The sequence below is a fragment of the Uloborus diversus genome, chromosome 9 (genome assembly GCF_026930045.1).
Source record: "Uloborus diversus isolate 005 chromosome 9, Udiv.v.3.1, whole genome shotgun sequence".
NCBI classification, from domain to species: domain Eukaryota; kingdom Metazoa; phylum Arthropoda; class Arachnida; order Araneae; family Uloboridae; genus Uloborus; species Uloborus diversus.
Window position 1 is genome coordinate 145,369,815 of NC_072739.1, and position 17,294 is coordinate 145,387,108.

Here is a 17,294-nt window from a genome sequence, read left to right on the forward strand (position 1 = left end):
GTAAAAATTATAGTAATTGCTGAAAATATTGGCCAAATGCATGTGCAAGTGCGTATTTTAGACAGGGGTGCCTCGATGGGAGGTCACGAGAGGTCACTGTGACCTTCCAAAAATTTCCTTATTCGGCTAATTTTGTCTGACGATTCGGAAAAATTATCATCATTCTTAAAAATTTGGAGTTCTACTCCGTAAAATGAGGATTTTCGCCCTCCCAAAAATATTACCCTTTATGACCCGACGGGACTCAAAAGTCTCATAAAAAATGCCTTAATTTTCAGCAATTAGGACCTTTTCGTGTAATAATAATGTCACCTTAAATTTATTTCTCACCTCCATTTTTTTAATTAAAAAAAATAATAATGGAGCGTTTCTAACCTATAAAGATATAAAAATAATAATAATAATAATAATTATTTCAAACTCTTTTTTCAAAAAATGAAGGAATTTGGGTCATAAAGGTTAAGTTCGGGGCTCCCCTGATTTTAGACAGAAAATCTTTCTAATAGTAAGTGTTTATGGAAATCATTAATCACCTTGCAAACCGCATTTTTTTAAAAACTTCAGATGTATTCATCAGAGGATAAGCTCGACTAATCATTTTCAACAGGAAACTTGTTTTTGTATTACAGAAGTGAATATATTAAAATCAACGTGAAGTCAAAACAAGGTCAGATGAATCATACCAGACAGATGTCTCCTAATTACATGCAATACAAAAAAAAAAAAAAAAAAAATCACGAGATTCTAGAGAAAAAGTCCAAACTAATATGTCTGACTGAAATAGATTGAAAATTGGAATCTATTACATGTGCAACACAGTTTTGGATTTATTTTCTTTTTTCCCTTTTCATTTTTTTCGGAACATTTTCATTTGGAACAGCTGATAAATTTTTATAAGTGTGAAAATTTTTTCGTTGTTTAAATGAGCATCCACTTTTTAAAGTCTGGTAGACATAAAATATATCCACTTCACCCTTGAATTATTTGCATAACGCAGGGGAAAGAAGGATAATGACGCTAAGTGGGCAATCCCGCTCGCCTCAATATTTATAAAAAATAAATAAATAAATAAATATGTAAATAAATAAATAAATAAATAAAATAAAATAAAATAAAACTCGCGATTCGTACCGCGATATAGCTAATATCATTAAATTTGTCGGGAGCTGTCATTGTCGGAAGGAAGGTATTTCTGGTATGTCACGTAATTAATTTGAAGTTGCTTTATTATAAAATTCTACAACATTTAACAGGTAACTGTGTATTCTTATTTTCAAACGTTAATTTATTCATCACGGAAATTAAATATATAGTTTAGCTGTTCGCTCGAGTTTTTATTTATTTGTGTTGTGCTTTTCCCGCGAATTATAATGCATTCAAGTCCGACATGGCGATGAAAGGTAATGACGGTCCTCCTTACCTGTATAATGGCAATTTCTTCTTCTTTTTTTTTTGAGCAATCACGATTGCTAATTGTTTTCATTTGACCGTCCTTGATGTTTGGTTCCTTTTTCAACCCCACCGTCCTCTGCAGGCGCGACTCATCCCGGTGGCGCTGCTCCTGTTCGGTGGCATCCATGTCCTAGACACACGCACGCTCATACACACTCTCACACATACACACGCGCCTTTACTTACAGACAAACAGGCCAACGTGCACACACACAAACCTACACATACACAGCTGTACACACGTAACCGCCCAAGAGGAGGATAGGAACCGTTTCTAGAAACAAGCGAGTCGAGTAGGGTAGCAACCAATGAGAGGGTCCTGTCGCAATTCGTGATGGCGGAAAACATAATTTGAATTCAAAATTTCAGAATTCAAATTAATTAATTTTAAAAATTCAAAAGGTTTTTTTTTTTGAGGTCCTGCTTTTTTTGTGGTCCTGTGTGGCTGCCCCATGTCGCTCTCTCTCTTTTCCTTTTAAACAAGCCTCAGAAATACTGTAAGGGACTGTCCCCAAACGAGGCAGTTAGAAGCAAAGGGATGTAGGTGGACGTTTTCAAGTTTTGAGTAAAACGCGTTTAAAGATAACATCCTAAGTAGGCTTTTATTGATTTTTTTTTTCATGCTCTACAGCAGCAACTACCAGGGCTGCTTAGTACCACCTCTTGCCCCAAGACAGAAGGGAGGTTCACCTACCATGTGTACTGGTTATCTCCAAATTTTTAATTTTGCCACTTACATCCCTTTGCTTCTCACTGACTCAAATGATGTCACACTTTGAAGAGGGAGGGGATTCGCAAAATTCTGACCGTTTGTGACACCGGAGAATGGGGGGGGGAGAGAAGTATGACATCAAGTCTTTTGCATAGCGAATATCTTAAAGAAAAATAGCGTGACATGTGACAGGCTTGTGAGGTAAGTGTGAAAATCTAAGACAAATTGGGGAGGATGATCAAAAATGTTGAAAAAAGGTGTGACATCATTATGGACAGTCTCAATAGTTAGCGCTCAATTTTACTACTTCCTTGGGATTACGAAGAAATTTCGCAAGAACGAGAGTTTGTAAAATCGAAACACACCGAAAACTATGCACTAGTTATAGTGTGCATATTTCGATGACGAGTTTTAGAAATTTTAAGATATATTTTACTTGCTACGCTGCCCGCCGTTGCACGGTTTTAAGCGAAAATAAAAGCTGTGTCAAGTGAAAGCAAAAGGAAAAATAGTAATGTGAAATTTCCCGTGAAAGTGTAGACAACAGCAGTTTCATGACTCAAAATTAAGATATAGACCTCTTTGAATTTTTTCAAAATCCCCCCCCCCAAAAAAAAAAAAATCAGCCTCTTGTTTCAGATTTTTTTGTCGAAACCCACCCTACGGGTTTTTTTTTTCCATAGGAGACGAAAAAACCCTTTTTGAGCATCAAAGAATCTCTGCGCCGAATTTGGTAGAAATCCGACTTAAACTCTGGATTTCAATAAGGAATTTTAATAAACCCCCTACGTGACTTCCTGACCACCAAAGAACCTCTTTGCCAAATATTGCGAATATGCGACGTAAATTGTGTATTTGTTGTAGGAAAACTTCCCTACGGGCATTAGTGATCATCAAAGGTCCCCTGCTCCAAATTTGGAAAAAATCCAACGCATACTGTGGATTTGTATAAGGAACAAGCACACCCACGTACATACAAACACACGTTCATTTTTATATGCATAAATTATTTGTTTTGCCCTAAAAAAATAAAATATAAGCACAGACGAGCAAAAACTCAGATCGTTAATGATAAAGGTTCGCTGACCACTTTAAAAATAACTTATTTCTTTATAGCAATAAAAGCAGACAGGATGAAGATGGAATTACAATTTAAATGAAAAGGATCATCCTCTTTCCCGAGATTTCTTGTCCTTGGTGCTGGAATTCTTACAGAAATGAGCTACTCTGACCTAACGTCGAGTTCGTAAAAAATTGTTTTTGTTAATTTCAGTTCGTAAAAACAGAATAAGAAACTACATTATCTCATTGGAAGACTTCTCGGGACTAGTAAAAGTTCGTAAAATCGCGAGTGTTCGTAAATTAGAGGTTCGTAAAATCGCGCGTGTTCGAAAATTAGAGGTTCGTAAAATCGTAAGTGTTCGTGAATTAGAGGTTCGTAAAACCGCAAGTGTTTGTAAATTAGAGGTTCGTAAAATCGCGAGTGTGCGTGAATTTGAGGTTCGTAAAATCGTAAGTATTTGTGAATTCGAGATTCGTAAAATCGTAAGTGTTCGTGAAATAGAGGTTCGTAAAATCGAGACACAACTGTATTAATTTTACCTCAAACTTATTACAATGTTTTGTGTCAGACATTTTTTTTTTTTACTTCGTACATTAAGAAAAAACTGAAAGCAGTTGCATCAATCTTTTTACTTCCGGATATTTGTTACGATGCTCTCAGTGGGCAGGAAGCAAGGATTTGGAAGATGTTCAATTTATTCCAAGCAGAAAATGTCATCCTGATAATTAAGCTATACTATATTTGTTTATCACGCTTTGTTCGGATGCCAAGTCATTCATTCCGTCTCAAACACAAGGGAGGGGGGGGGGGAATCTCCTTCCTCCAAAACACGGACGTACGTTTTTGTACCGAGTTTTTTTCGGAGGTAGAGGTCATTGCAGGTGATTCTTGTTGAACGTTTCTTCCACGCGTCGGAAGTGCTTTACAAGTAACATTTTACTACATTCAAGATATTCAGATGAAATATTAAGCTTTGTGGTGAGAGTGATTTTAAGTTTATGTAGCATGGTACGAGAAAAATCAGCGGAATTTGACAACAAGATGGATTTATTTCAAGTAAGTGCACGTCATTTTAAAAAATTTTCTTTTATATAGCTAATTCATTGATTTGTACATGTTACCGTTAAAGTACATAATGCAGTTATTTTATAGAATACCTGGTTATTGCATGAAATAACTGATCGCGTCCGTTAAAGTTGCTATTAATATGTTATTAATTTGACACTTTAACTAGTTATTCTATGAAATAACTAGGTATTCTATAAATTAACGAATGAGAGACAGTTAAAGTGCAAAATAAACAATTTGTCTAAAATGAAATAACTAGGTATTCTATAAATAAACTTATGATAGACAGTTAAAATGGAAAAAGAAGCAATTTATCTAATTAATGCAGCGTATAAATGGTATTTATGGAAACGTGCCATAAAATAATTTGCTACAACAAGGATTACTAAAATGACACTTGGAATTACAAAGAACATTATTTCTAAAACAAAAACATTGCGCCAACATGCTAAACAAGTTATCTCCCTATGGTCTGGACTAGTTCATAAATGCAATAGGGGTGGAAGGTAAATCTATTTATCGTGCAAGATATATGATATAGATTATTTTACACTTTAACAGGCTGCAGGTCATTATTCTATTATAGTTAAACCATGAAATACAAGAGAGTTTTACACTTTAACGGTGGCGATCAGTTATTCCATGAAATAACTAGGTATTCTATATATAAAATAACGGATTTCATTCTTAACGGTAACATATACACTGCGGAAACGAAAAAAACCCAAAATTTTGGAAAGACATGTTATGGTAATTTGCTCGCCCATATTATAATTTACTCGTCCGTGTTATGGTAATTCGCTCGGTAAAGTGGTCTTAAAATTGGAATAGAAAAAGAACAAAAGCGAGTTTTTGAAAAATCGCTTCGAGGTGCACACTCCCATGCTATAAAATAACTTTGCGCCAAATTTCATGAAAATCAGCCGAACGGTCTGGGCGCTATCGCGTCACAGAGGTCCAGACATGCTACAGACATCCTCCGGACTTTCAGCATTATTATTAGTAAAGAAGATGAAGCAATTTATAAGCTTTTATTAGACATTGTTTTAAACTTTGAATTTATTATAAGACTTGGTTTAAAAAAGTTTTAAACTTCTGAGGCGTAAATACGTGTAAGCAAACGTTGATACAATTTGCAGCATAGTCTCAATTAACTTGGCATTAATTCACAGCATTGATAGCAGCATAATCTGAATTAACTCACTAGGGTTTCTTTTTATTGTTAAAAGTTTTGCTATTTTTTTTTATTTTTTTTTAGTCCTTTGCTATTTGGACTAATGAGAGGCCACGATAAAGCCGTTATTTTTTGAAAGATTTTCTACCGCACTTATCTAATCTTTACATTTGTTTCAAAAGACGAAATCTAACAAGTATCTATCGCCTTGAAATGTCCTTCTAGGTACTTAAATATCTTGTTCTACAACTTGTTCCCTTGTTCGTTTCAAATACATACTATTCACAATCTATTCCTATGCGTTTTTGAATCAATGTGCATTTTAAATAATAATGCTATGGTTTTGATAAATCTTTCATATTGTCTTTTTTGTAGGCTAACACCATCTATAAGTTATCGTATTGGGTTCATAAAAACCCTTATGTTCTTATTAAAAAGCTCAGGGACGCTGCAATGTGGGATGGGAAGGCGGAGGAAACTCTGGGGTCCTAACTTATTCCTTTTGATACACATTATCAATCTTAACAGAGGTGCCCACAAGGGGGGATTACAGTTGTGCCATCAAAAAGGGGGGGGGGATTTTCAAAATTGCTTTTTATTTATGTATTTATTGATTTATTTTAATTTGAATTAATATTTATTTTATTTTATTGTTTATTTTTTATTTCATTTATTTATTTTGTGTGTGGTGTGTGTGTCATTGGCGTAGCACAGAAATTTTCTAACAAAATAATAATAATAATTAAAAATAAATAAATACATAAATAAATAAAAAATATTTAAAAGAATAAATAAATAAAAATATATTAAAAATAAAAAATAAATAAAAAATATTAAAAAAAAATAAATAAAATAAAAAAGAGCTAAAAACAAAAAAGAGGGTAGGGGGAGAGTTGAGAAAAATTTGGGGAGGGGGGGGGTTGAACCATTGAACTTGGGGGGGATGGGCACCCCTGAATCTTAACATGGTAGTTTTCATTCATGTGAGGACTGTAAAACCTTCTTCCGAGAGGAAATTCTGACTGCGCTAATGAATTTGTCAAAAATGATCAAATGAAAAATTTGGAAGCTAGTTATCCAGTATTTAATTCTGCTTTTATCCTTATACATGTAACAGCGAATTCACTGATCGAGTAACGCCCTGACGTCATCAACAATGAAACTCGCTCCATAGCATGATAATTTGATAATATTTTTTGGTATTGTTTAACCATGCAAAGAAATGCTTTATTTTGACAAGTCGGAACTGGATCCGGTAACACTCTCATTTTAGGAGAATGAAGAAACGGAAATGTGTTCAATATTAAACGCTATACAACTGGAATTTAGGGTTTATTCACTGGAGTTAAGGTTAAAATTACAAACATCAAAATATCACTAAACAGGCCATTGCTTCGTTCAAATGTAGAAGCTATTGTCACCGGTCTTACCTTGACTGGCGATTTTCTAGTTTTAAATACTTGTAAAACATTTTTAGTAGTTAATGTAAATATCTATTATGCATAAATAACGCCTCGCGCGGCCAAAAGAAAAAAGGCTTTCAAAATGCTTTTGACACCATTCTTGATGGTTCTTATGTGATATAACCCCCGAAATCGAAATATGACCATCGTCATGTAAAAATCGTTACATACTGCAGCATTTGGCTCTTAGCAGTGAAACATTCAAATTAATGTATGTAATTAATTTTTAAAAATTGGATAATTTTGCGGCTCTGCGTCAAGATTTTTGGGTGGTTGAAAAATGCTCCAACCTAGTGAATAAACCCCTCCAACTATTGGACATTCTAATTGTTTTCTGTTTGGAAATGTATAGATCGGAGTTACTACTTTCTATTCCAACAGAGAACTTCCTGCTCGTGTTTTGGAGTTACAAGGAGTCCCTTTTTCAACGCAAAAGATGTGAGCTTGTGGATGAAATGACATGCGACATAGCAATTTGTCTTTTAATAGAATTAACAAAGGGGTTCCTTGCAACCCCGAAACACGTGTATGCAGTTACTTTTCTGCACAAAGATATTTCCTAATTTCTTACAAAGTGTTTGAATTTCCTTTTTTCTTGGGAAAAGTTTTTACTGAACATTTCCCCCAGTTCTCCTTTCTCACTATCATCGGAAGAAAGAGATATACAAGACGAATTTTGCTCTTAAGCACCTCTCTAGCTGTAGATACAGACGCTTCTCAGAATTTGCTGTAGATTTACCCCGCACATGTTAGATTTGAACAGCCGTCTAGAAAAATGTTCGAATCGCAACGGGAAACTTTTTTTTTTTTTGTCGCAGCGAGAAAGCAATTGCTTCTATTCATCGCCAAATGCTGTTTGCGTTTGAAATGTTGGGATAAATAGGCAGAGAGAAAGTGCATGTTCAGAAACTCGGGCGCCGAGGTGACCTTGGCCCAGTGAGGCTCGTCTCCAGGCCTCGCGGCATTGGCTGAGTTTCGCGATCAAAGTTCAGAATGACGAAAACCACTTCGGTTATCAATCAAAAGTGTTGATTCCGAGGTTTGCGCACTGCGCAGAGTGAGTATTTGTCCTACAGGTTGTTGTAGTGGCAGTGGCGTGTATTATCTATGGCTCGGAACATGTGAGTCAAGGGGCGAGGCGTACGGCACGTGGTTTTTAGTTTTTTTCCTGAAGATGTTGGTTCGACACAGACGAGGAAAATTGGTTTTTACCGAAAGCCGATCTAGATCATTCATCATTTTGTGAAAATTATAAAAATATAGTACAGGAAACGAGCGTTATCGTTTGATGCATCAATAATATTGTGAATTTCAGGAATAGAATTAAAGTGATCAAGAGAATTAAAGTGATAAAGGTAAGGAGCTGAACATTTCTGTGTTGTTATTAATGTTGCATATTTATATCCTCAAAATATTTGATTTACGAAGTAATAAACTATTTAGATATTTAGAGGATGCATAGATTTTAATAAAAAATAAGGAACTGACGATTTCTGTACTGCTGTTAGGAATGTTGATATTTATATCCTCTAAATAATTAATTTAGAAGATACAGAGATTTTGAAAAAGATAAGATGCAAAGAACTTCTGTTTTTTTTTGTTTGAAATGATTCATATTTGCCTCCTCTAAACATGGGCTGATTAATGAGAGGCATAGGGGAGCAATGCCCCCCCAGTTTTGGGAGGACTTAACATAATAACAAAACACCTTCCAAAATCTTCAACTCCCCCCCTCTTTCTTTTTTCTTTTTTGAATAGTTCAGATGAGAAAATGAAGAGAAGAGCGAATGTCCTTTTCTGATGGGGAAAAAACCCTACCCTGCATCAAATACAATTAGTAAAGCTGTCACTGGGGTGCTGAAAAGGTGTCTAAAATTACTATTTTGGACTGAGATAAAGGACTGACTAAAGAGCTATGCATTCAGTTGTAATACTTAAAATAATCGTCGATTATTTTAAAGAATTAGAAGCTAAAATGAAAGGAACACCCCCCCCCCCCCCGGTTTGCGCTAACAGGACGATCTACTCGTTGTAGTTAGTTTTCTCTCCTTTCAGAATGTTTATTTACAACTTGTGTGACTTCAAAAGCAAAAAAAAAGTGGGTTGTTGTGCATTGTGTGGGTTGTTGCATATTTCATTTGCAATCGAGTATATATACTTTTATTAAATTTTATTTCACTTTTTCCCCCGAGATTTTTGTCAGTTAAATTACTCCTTATAGGGCTCCAAAATGCAGAATTTGACACCTCTGGGGGGAGAAATCCCGGGAACCCCTAAAATTGGAAATATTCTATATCCCACTCAAGAGAGAGCCCTGCGTCACTCTTTTATACCATTCCAACTAAAGTCGATTCAAAAATAACAGCATACAACAAAAAAATGATAAAAAAACACACAAGAAAGTAAAACATGTCAGGAAAAAGACAAAAACATAGTATGGGGAAGGGGGGGGGGGCGTTTAAAAGGGCCGTTTTCGACACCGACAGAAAAGTTTTCAGGACTACAAAAACTTCACCTAACCTTATATCGCAAATAGCTTAGGGCCTCCGTTAAGTCTAAATCCGGCCCTGATTACAACTAATGTTGCTAAAAAAAAAAACTGCCCCCCCCTCCACACCACCTTTCCTGGAACTGAGTCCTAAATCCGCCTGCGCCTCTAAATAGTTTATTTAAAGAATCCTCTAAATAATAAATTATTTAGAGGATACGGAGATTTTAACAAATGATAAGGAACTAAGAATTTCTGTATTATTGTTAGAAATGTTATTTATATCCTCTAAATTGTTTATTACTGTGTAAACAAGCTAGAGGATATTGTTATATTTTTTTAAAATGTAAAGGTCTAGGATTTCTGTACTGTTGTTAAAAATGTTGCATATTTATAAACTCAAGGTGTTTTATTTACGAAGTAATAAATTATTTGCAGGATTTAGAAATAAAAGCGAAGGAGTTAGAATATTATGTACTTTTGTTAGAAATGGTTCATATTTGCCTCCTCTAAACAGTTTATTTACATAGTAATAAACTTTTTAGAGGACATAGAAACATAAATAAAATATGAGGAACGAAGAATTTCTGTACTGTTGTAAGAAACGTGGCATATTTAAATCCTCTAACTGGTACGTAGTTTGTTGATATGCTGGTGTGTAGTTTGTTCGAGGATGAGAGACGAGATACAAATAAGAGATAGTAAGGAACTAAATATTTTCTTACTGTTAGAAATGTTGCATTTTTATGTCCTCTAATTAGTTTAATAACAGATTAATGTACTATTTGGATGATATTGAGGTAGTTAAGGATTTATGTACTGTTGTAAGCAGTATTGCATATTTATATCCTCTAAATAGATGGTTCACTGGGAAAAACCAAATTAGAGGATGTAAAGATATAATTAAGAGATAAGGAGCTAATAATTTATGTACTATAGTGAGACATATTGCATTTATCCCTAAAACAGTTACTTACTAAATTGCTTATGTCATTAAAATTGCACGGGAGAAAAATGACTATCATAATCCAATTCTGTATTAATACAATTCATTTTAAGATTATAGTGTAATTGATTTGAAGTACATGACTCAATTAACTAGGTCAGGCTCATATTAGAGAGGGTGGTAGTTAATGGGTAATGTTTAATGGCTTTGAGAATTTATTGATAATGTGTTAAGGAATATGTACTGCATTTTGTTGCTTTTTTAATGTCACATGAATTGAGTTATTGAGAATATCAGGAGTGCTCCTGAAGGGTAAAAGATCTTGGTGCAGAATATACCATAGGATTTTTTGTTACTGTATATACAGTATTTATATATTTTTTTGGGAGGGAGGGGGAAGAGGGGCAATTTTAGAGCCCTTAGAGCTACTTTTGAGGAGGGATTTTCGTTCTTAGGAAGTGGGGTGCACCCTAACGTTTGAGAAGGTGGTGGGGAGGGGAGGGGATGGAGATCCCAGATAACTTTTTCATTGCGATTTCTCATCGAAGAATTTGAAGCATCTGCTTGGAATTGGTAACTTAGTTACTCCAATTTCGCATTTCCTATCAAGCTTGGATGGGGGGGGGGTACTTTTTTTTTATTCTCTCTCTAAATAACGTGTCTTTTAATGTCGATGGTACTTGAACCTTGCGCGTTTTTTAATAACAATGATGACCCTTCAAAACTAAAATAGCTTGATTAAAAAAGTCATTTTCAACTGTCTTAAGTATTAAGTTTTTTTTTCGAGGTGCCAAAATTTCATCTGATCAGTTTGTATTTAGGAAGCAGCTCTAGAATATCATCTATTATTCTATAAAATTTTAATTTATTCAAAGCCTAATCAGTTGAGAGTTATTATAAACTTTTAATTATTATACTAAAAAGATTTTCCAAACGAAATTGCAATTTTAGCGAATGATAAAGTACGAGCATGCACGCTTAAAATACATACATCTACCGAGTAGAAACATTATGCATCAATTTAAAAAAGGAAAACAAACCTCAATGTCGTAATTTTGTCCTCAAGCTTTTCCGAATCGTCAGCAAAATTTGTCGAATAAGGACATGCTTTGGAGGACACTGACATCCCATTGGGACGCCCTTTTGAAGGGTGTGGGGGCAAGGGAAGAGGGGTCATAACCAGGGGCGTGCACAGAAATTTTGGGGCCGCCCATTACAAATGACTGTTCTGGGTCCCCTCCTTATTGTTGAACCCCTATATTTCACACCTAGTTTTAAAAATATTGGACCTCCTTCACGCTCGGGCCCGGGCAAATAGGTGGACTTTCTCCCCCCCCCCCGTGCACGCCCCTGGTCATAACTATATAGTTTCTTTAATCATCCTTATAAGCAGAGGGAACGCGAGATACACGATCAATCAATCAACTATGAGCAAGTTTGGGATATCGAGGGTTGAAACGAAACCTTTATGTATTTTTTCACAAGTTGGCCATAGGACTTAATTGTTGTCAATCTCACATTTATATGCCGTTAGGGCCGATTCTAGTAGTTATGCCACCTTAGGTGATATTAACAAGTACCGCCCCCCCCCTTACGGAATAATAATAATTTTAAAAAACAATATTAATAAAATAAAATAGTAAAGTTCATAAAATTAAAGTGAGTTTCTAGTTGAATTCCAAACATTTGTTTTGCATATCTAAGCACTGGTACACTCTTTATTTATTTATTTATTTTTTTTTTGACATTCAAGTAGTGCATCTTTTGGTCAGGGCCAATTTTAGACCAAACGGGGCCCTAAGCTATTTCAGGTATGGGGCCCCATGCAATCCGGACGACTTTTTGTGACGGTGACAAAAGGGTCACTTTTAAGAGTTTTTTTTTTTTCACTATTTTTGCTCTTTCCTTTGGTATATAAAGCGTGTTTTATTCGTTTTTTTAATGTGTTTGCCTGCTGTCCTTTCTGCTTTGCCTTTAAAAGGGGGAATAATATCAAGAGAGTGGCGGAGGGCTTACCTTTAAAAAGGGTATAAAATATCCTCAATTTTAGGGGATCAGGGGGTTTCTCCCCAGATAAAATTTTGAAAAATCAATATACGAGGGCAAATCAAAAAGTCTTTGCGCCTATTTTTTTCAAGCCAAAATATAGCTGGGAATACAAAAGAAATATGTTCATTCCAGCAGTGACAGTTCCTTTAACCGTACCAGCCGTATCTGCTTTTTGCTCGGAAGAGCGGAGCTGCTATCAATCATTTAGAAGACGGTCGTTCTTCAGACGTTCACAGCTTATGAGCAGCGAAGTGTTATTCGTTTTCTATGGATGGGGGGGGGAGGACAAACGCCCCTTGTGTCTCTTCAAGTGAGCCTCCAAGAGAGACACTTTTCCCCGTGCGTGGTAAGCATTTCCCTGCGAATTGCTATTTGCATTTGTCCCTTGCTCCATAGAAAACGTATAACATTTCGCTGCGCATAAGCTGTGGACGTCTGAAGAACGACCGTCATCTTAAATGACTGATAGCAGCTCCGCTCTTCCGGGCAAAAAGCTGGTACGGTCAAAGGAATTGTCACTGCTGGGGAATGTACATGTTCGTTTTATATTCCCAGCCATGTTTTGACTTAAAAAAAATAAACGCAAAGAGTTTTTGATTTGCCCTCGAAAAATTCAGATTATTTTTCGATCGGCGATTTTGATTTGCCCTCGATCTCAAGGTACAAACGCCCCTTGTGTCTCTTCAAGTGAGTCTCCAAGAGAGACACTTTTCCCCGTGCGTGGGAAGCATTTCCCTGCGAATCGCTATTTGCATTTGTCCCTTGTTCCATAGAAAACGTATAACATTTCGCTGCGCATAAGCTGTGGACGTCTGAAGAACGACCGTCATCTTAAATGACTGATAGCAGCTCCGCTCTTCCGGGCAAAAAGCTGGTACGGTCAAAGGAATTGTCACTGCTGGGGAATGTACATGTTCGTTTTATATTCCCAGCCATGTTTTGACTTAAAAAAAATAAACGCAAAGAGTTTTTGATTTGCCCTCGAGAAATTCAGATTATTTTTCGATCGGCGATTTTGATTTGCCCTCGATCTCAAGGTACAAACGCCCCTTGTGTCTCTTCAAGTGAGTCTCCAAGAGAGACACTTTTCCCCGTGCGTGGGAAGCATTTCCCTGCGAATCGCTATTTGCATTTGTCCCTTGTTCCATAGAAAACGTATAACATTTCGCTGCGCATAAGCTGTGGACGTCTGAAGAACGACCGTCATCTTAAATGACTGATAGCAGCTCCGCTCTTCCGGGCAAAAAGCTGGTACGGTCAAAGGAATTGTCACTGCTGGGGAATGTACATGTTCGTTTTATATTCCCAGCCATGTTTTGACTTAAAAAAATAGACGCAAAGAGTTTTTGATTTGCCCTCGAAAAATTCTGATTATTTTTCGATCGGCGATTTTGATTTGCCCTCGATCTCAAGGGACAAACGCCCCTTGTGTCTCTTCAAGTGAGTCTCCAAGAGAGACACTTTTCCCCGTGCGTGGGAAGCATTTCCCTGCGAATCGCTATTTGCATTTGTCCCTTGTTCCATAGAAAACGTATAACATTTCGCTGCGCATAAGCTGTGGACGTCTGAAGAACGACCGTCATCTTAAATGACTGATAGCAGCTCTGCTCTTCCGGGCAAAAAGCTGGTACGGTTAAAGGAATTGTCACTGCTGGGAATGTACATGTTCGTTTTATATTCCCAGCCATGTTTTGGCTTAAAAAAAATAGACGCAAAGACTTTTTGATTTGCCCTCGAAAAATTCTGCATTTTGAAGCTTCATAAGAGGTAATTGAAACTACAAAAATATCAGGAAAAGTAGGCAAACAAATTTTTTTTAAAAGTTATATGCTGTTTTGGAAATTAGCACAGTAAAAAATTTTTTTGATTCGACAAACAAATGACAGCAGTCAACAGACAGAGAGAGTGAGGGAGGAGAAGAATTGTATACCGTACTATTTTTTTATCGCAAAGATAATACATTCATCGGCTTTCGGGGAAATTAGTTTTTGATCACCCTTTCAACCCACCGACAAATAAAAAAAATGAATAAAATATAAAATGATCAATAGTAAAAAATCCTTCAGAAGAAATGGTGTACATATTTAGAAAATAATTAACAAGAGAGTAATATACTGTGCGCATTTGGATAATTCAAAATTTATTTACTTGACTAAAATTTTACTGGACTAAAATTTATTTACTTGACCAGCTAAGTCGCCCAGTTTGCACGGTCTGCCTCGCAAATAAAAGTTATGTCAAGTGACGCGTGTTCAACAATCAGGCATGGAAAAAAAAGAAAAAACAGTAAAATTTTGAGGCAGATTGCGGAAAAATAATCAGGAAGGAAACATTTTAAATCCACCGAGTACAGGAAAAGCCTCAAAACAAAAGCCAAATTTTATTTCTTCATATTCGAGAAAAAAAAAAATGGCAAAAGATCTTTCTTTTCAATGATTTTCTTCACGCTACAAATTTTAATAGAAGCACTGCTACGAAAAGTTGAGTTGAAGTACTAAATAATAATTTGAATGGTGGAAAACCTTCGAAAAATAGGGATTTTATGTCGAAATATAAGTGCCATAATTAATAGTTTTTAATTGATATCTCCGCTAGTTATTGTCGGAGGATTATGTTAAATAGCCAAGCATAAAGACGGGAAAATTACGAATCTATCGATATCTGGTTTGATGGTCAGTTCACTGGCGTTCGGGAGAAGTAACTCGGACATATATACATAGATATAGGGGAAACTGGGAGACTTGACCCAATCTTTGTTTTTTTTTTTTTTTTTTTTTTTTTTTTTTTTTTTTTTTTTTTTGTAGAATTGTTAGAACGAAACAAAAAATATGCAGAAATAGTTTGCCATTTTGTGCATTATTATGGCTAAAAATAATAGCATAATTCTAAATAGAAATAGTACAACAAATTATATTCATCACGTCTGCAAATGGGTCAAGTGTCCCTAGAGCTAGGGAGACTTGACCCAACACTTAGGGAGACATGACCCCCCTCATAAATGTAAGAAGACTCATAGATATTGAAATAAAAAACGCAGGTTTGATGGTATTTTTTGCTTTAATAAGTGATACTTGAAATGAATGAACAAATGAATTCACTCTTTATGTGAAGTGTTACACATTCTTTAAAAATTAATCTTATTGCACATCATCAGAAAAGCAGAAGTCTAATTAAAAACTTATCAGCTAAGGCCTAAACGACATTTCAGTTATTTTATTAAGAAACAAATCATTGGGCTTGAAGATCATTAATATATTAGTATTTGTCAAATAAAAATAATTTATTAGACAAAAATATTTTAGTTATTTATTAAGTTAAAAAATATCTCATCTTCATATTCACAATATTAAAGTTATTGCTTAAATAAAAGCAAATTATTAAGGTTTCAATCACAATATTCACAATATTTTAGTTATTCATACTCAAAAATTAATTGAAAAAACATCAAATTATTCACTGGGTCAAGTCTCCCTAGTTAGTTTGGGATCAAAGCTCCCTAGTTAGCTTTCTTTTGTTTACCATAAATTTTTAGCAACTTAGATTAAAGTTATATAAAACTACTGTATATCAATAGATAGCTATAGAAAAGTGACAAAAGCATGCATCCTTTTAAAATTAATTTCCCTTAAAACTGGAGGTTAAAATCTAAAAAGTTCCAAAATCTTCAAAATTTACTTTTAAGGTGCAGTATCATTTAACGCTAAATTTCTTGAAAACCACTGAAAATTTGAAAATGGCTTGTCCCTGCAAAATATTGTATGACTGGTCAACCAATAATATGGCTATAATTTTCCCTAAATATCCTTTTCATGGAAAAAATCCTCGTGGGTCAAGACTCCCTATGGATCAAACCTCCCTAGTTTTCCCTATAGGTACATACGCTCAGTTTTAAAGAAATAAAATTGAAGCAATATTTTTGTTTTGGAGTTTCAAAGGCATATCCGATTATTTTCGAGGACTTTAGAACAATTAAAATTATTTAAGGCTCTTCAATTGCACTTTCCAATCTCTGACATTTAGTACTAGATCGTATAGTTCTACAGAATTTTTATGACTTAGTAAGAAACAGCTATTTTAAGTTTGAAAGAAAAGAATAAACTATAGATTTTTCATTAGAACAACATTTTCAATTACAAGTAGTAAGTATAGAAGTAGAGCACAAACAAAATAATTTCCAAAATACCGCATTCGGGATAATAAATTGCAAGACCGTGAATCACAAAAATTTATTTTAAGTAATATGTTACAGAAGCGTGAGAACAATGATTTTTAGCCTGCTTTCCCAGTAAAAGTCAGAGAAAGAAGAAAAAAGCATGAAAAAGGGCTTAATGCATCTTAAAAATATCGCAAAAAACAAAAAAAAAGTCAAAAATAAATAAAATATTTCAATAAATATCGAAAATTTAAAAATTGGAAAGTTGGGTATTGAGATGGGGAAAAATGTCTGTCGGTCTGTCTGTCCCCCCCCCCCCCCATAACTTTTGAATGAATAGTCCAATTCGAACAAACTTTTTTTTGTTCGAAAGATTATGTCGGCGAGGACACCTCATTCCCATATTTCAGTTTTTGATATGAGCTATTTTTTGTTCAATTTTGAACAGTTCAAAAAAACTTAACATTAGTGCCTACGGGGAAATTCAAGGCAATTCCGAACTGTGAGGCGAATTTGCTTCAAACAAACTTTGTAGGAAAAACTTTTCATGAAAAACTTGTATATAAAATATCTTTTTGATTTGAGCAATTTTCCGTTTAATTTTGAACAGTTCAAATCCCTTACCATTAGCGCCTACGGGGAAACTGAAAGTTAATGTAGATTCCTTACTTGAAGGCGGATTTACTTCAAACAAATTTTGTTGGAAATAGCTCTTGACGCCAGAAC

At 35.1% G+C, this 17,294-nt stretch overlaps 1 protein-coding gene across 1 annotated transcript in view; it reads left to right on the forward strand.

The window, feature by feature from the left end:
* The first annotated feature begins 7,817 nt into the window (after positions 1 to 7,817).
* LOC129230735 (uncharacterized) overlaps positions 7,818 to 17,294 on the forward strand; it is a 46,322-nt gene continuing 36,845 nt past the window's right edge. Inside the window, exon 1 of the mRNA XM_054865157.1 lies at positions 7,818 to 8,287. The gene's annotated coding sequence lies outside the window, so the exon portion shown is untranslated. The remainder of the gene's footprint in view (positions 8,288 to 17,294) is intronic.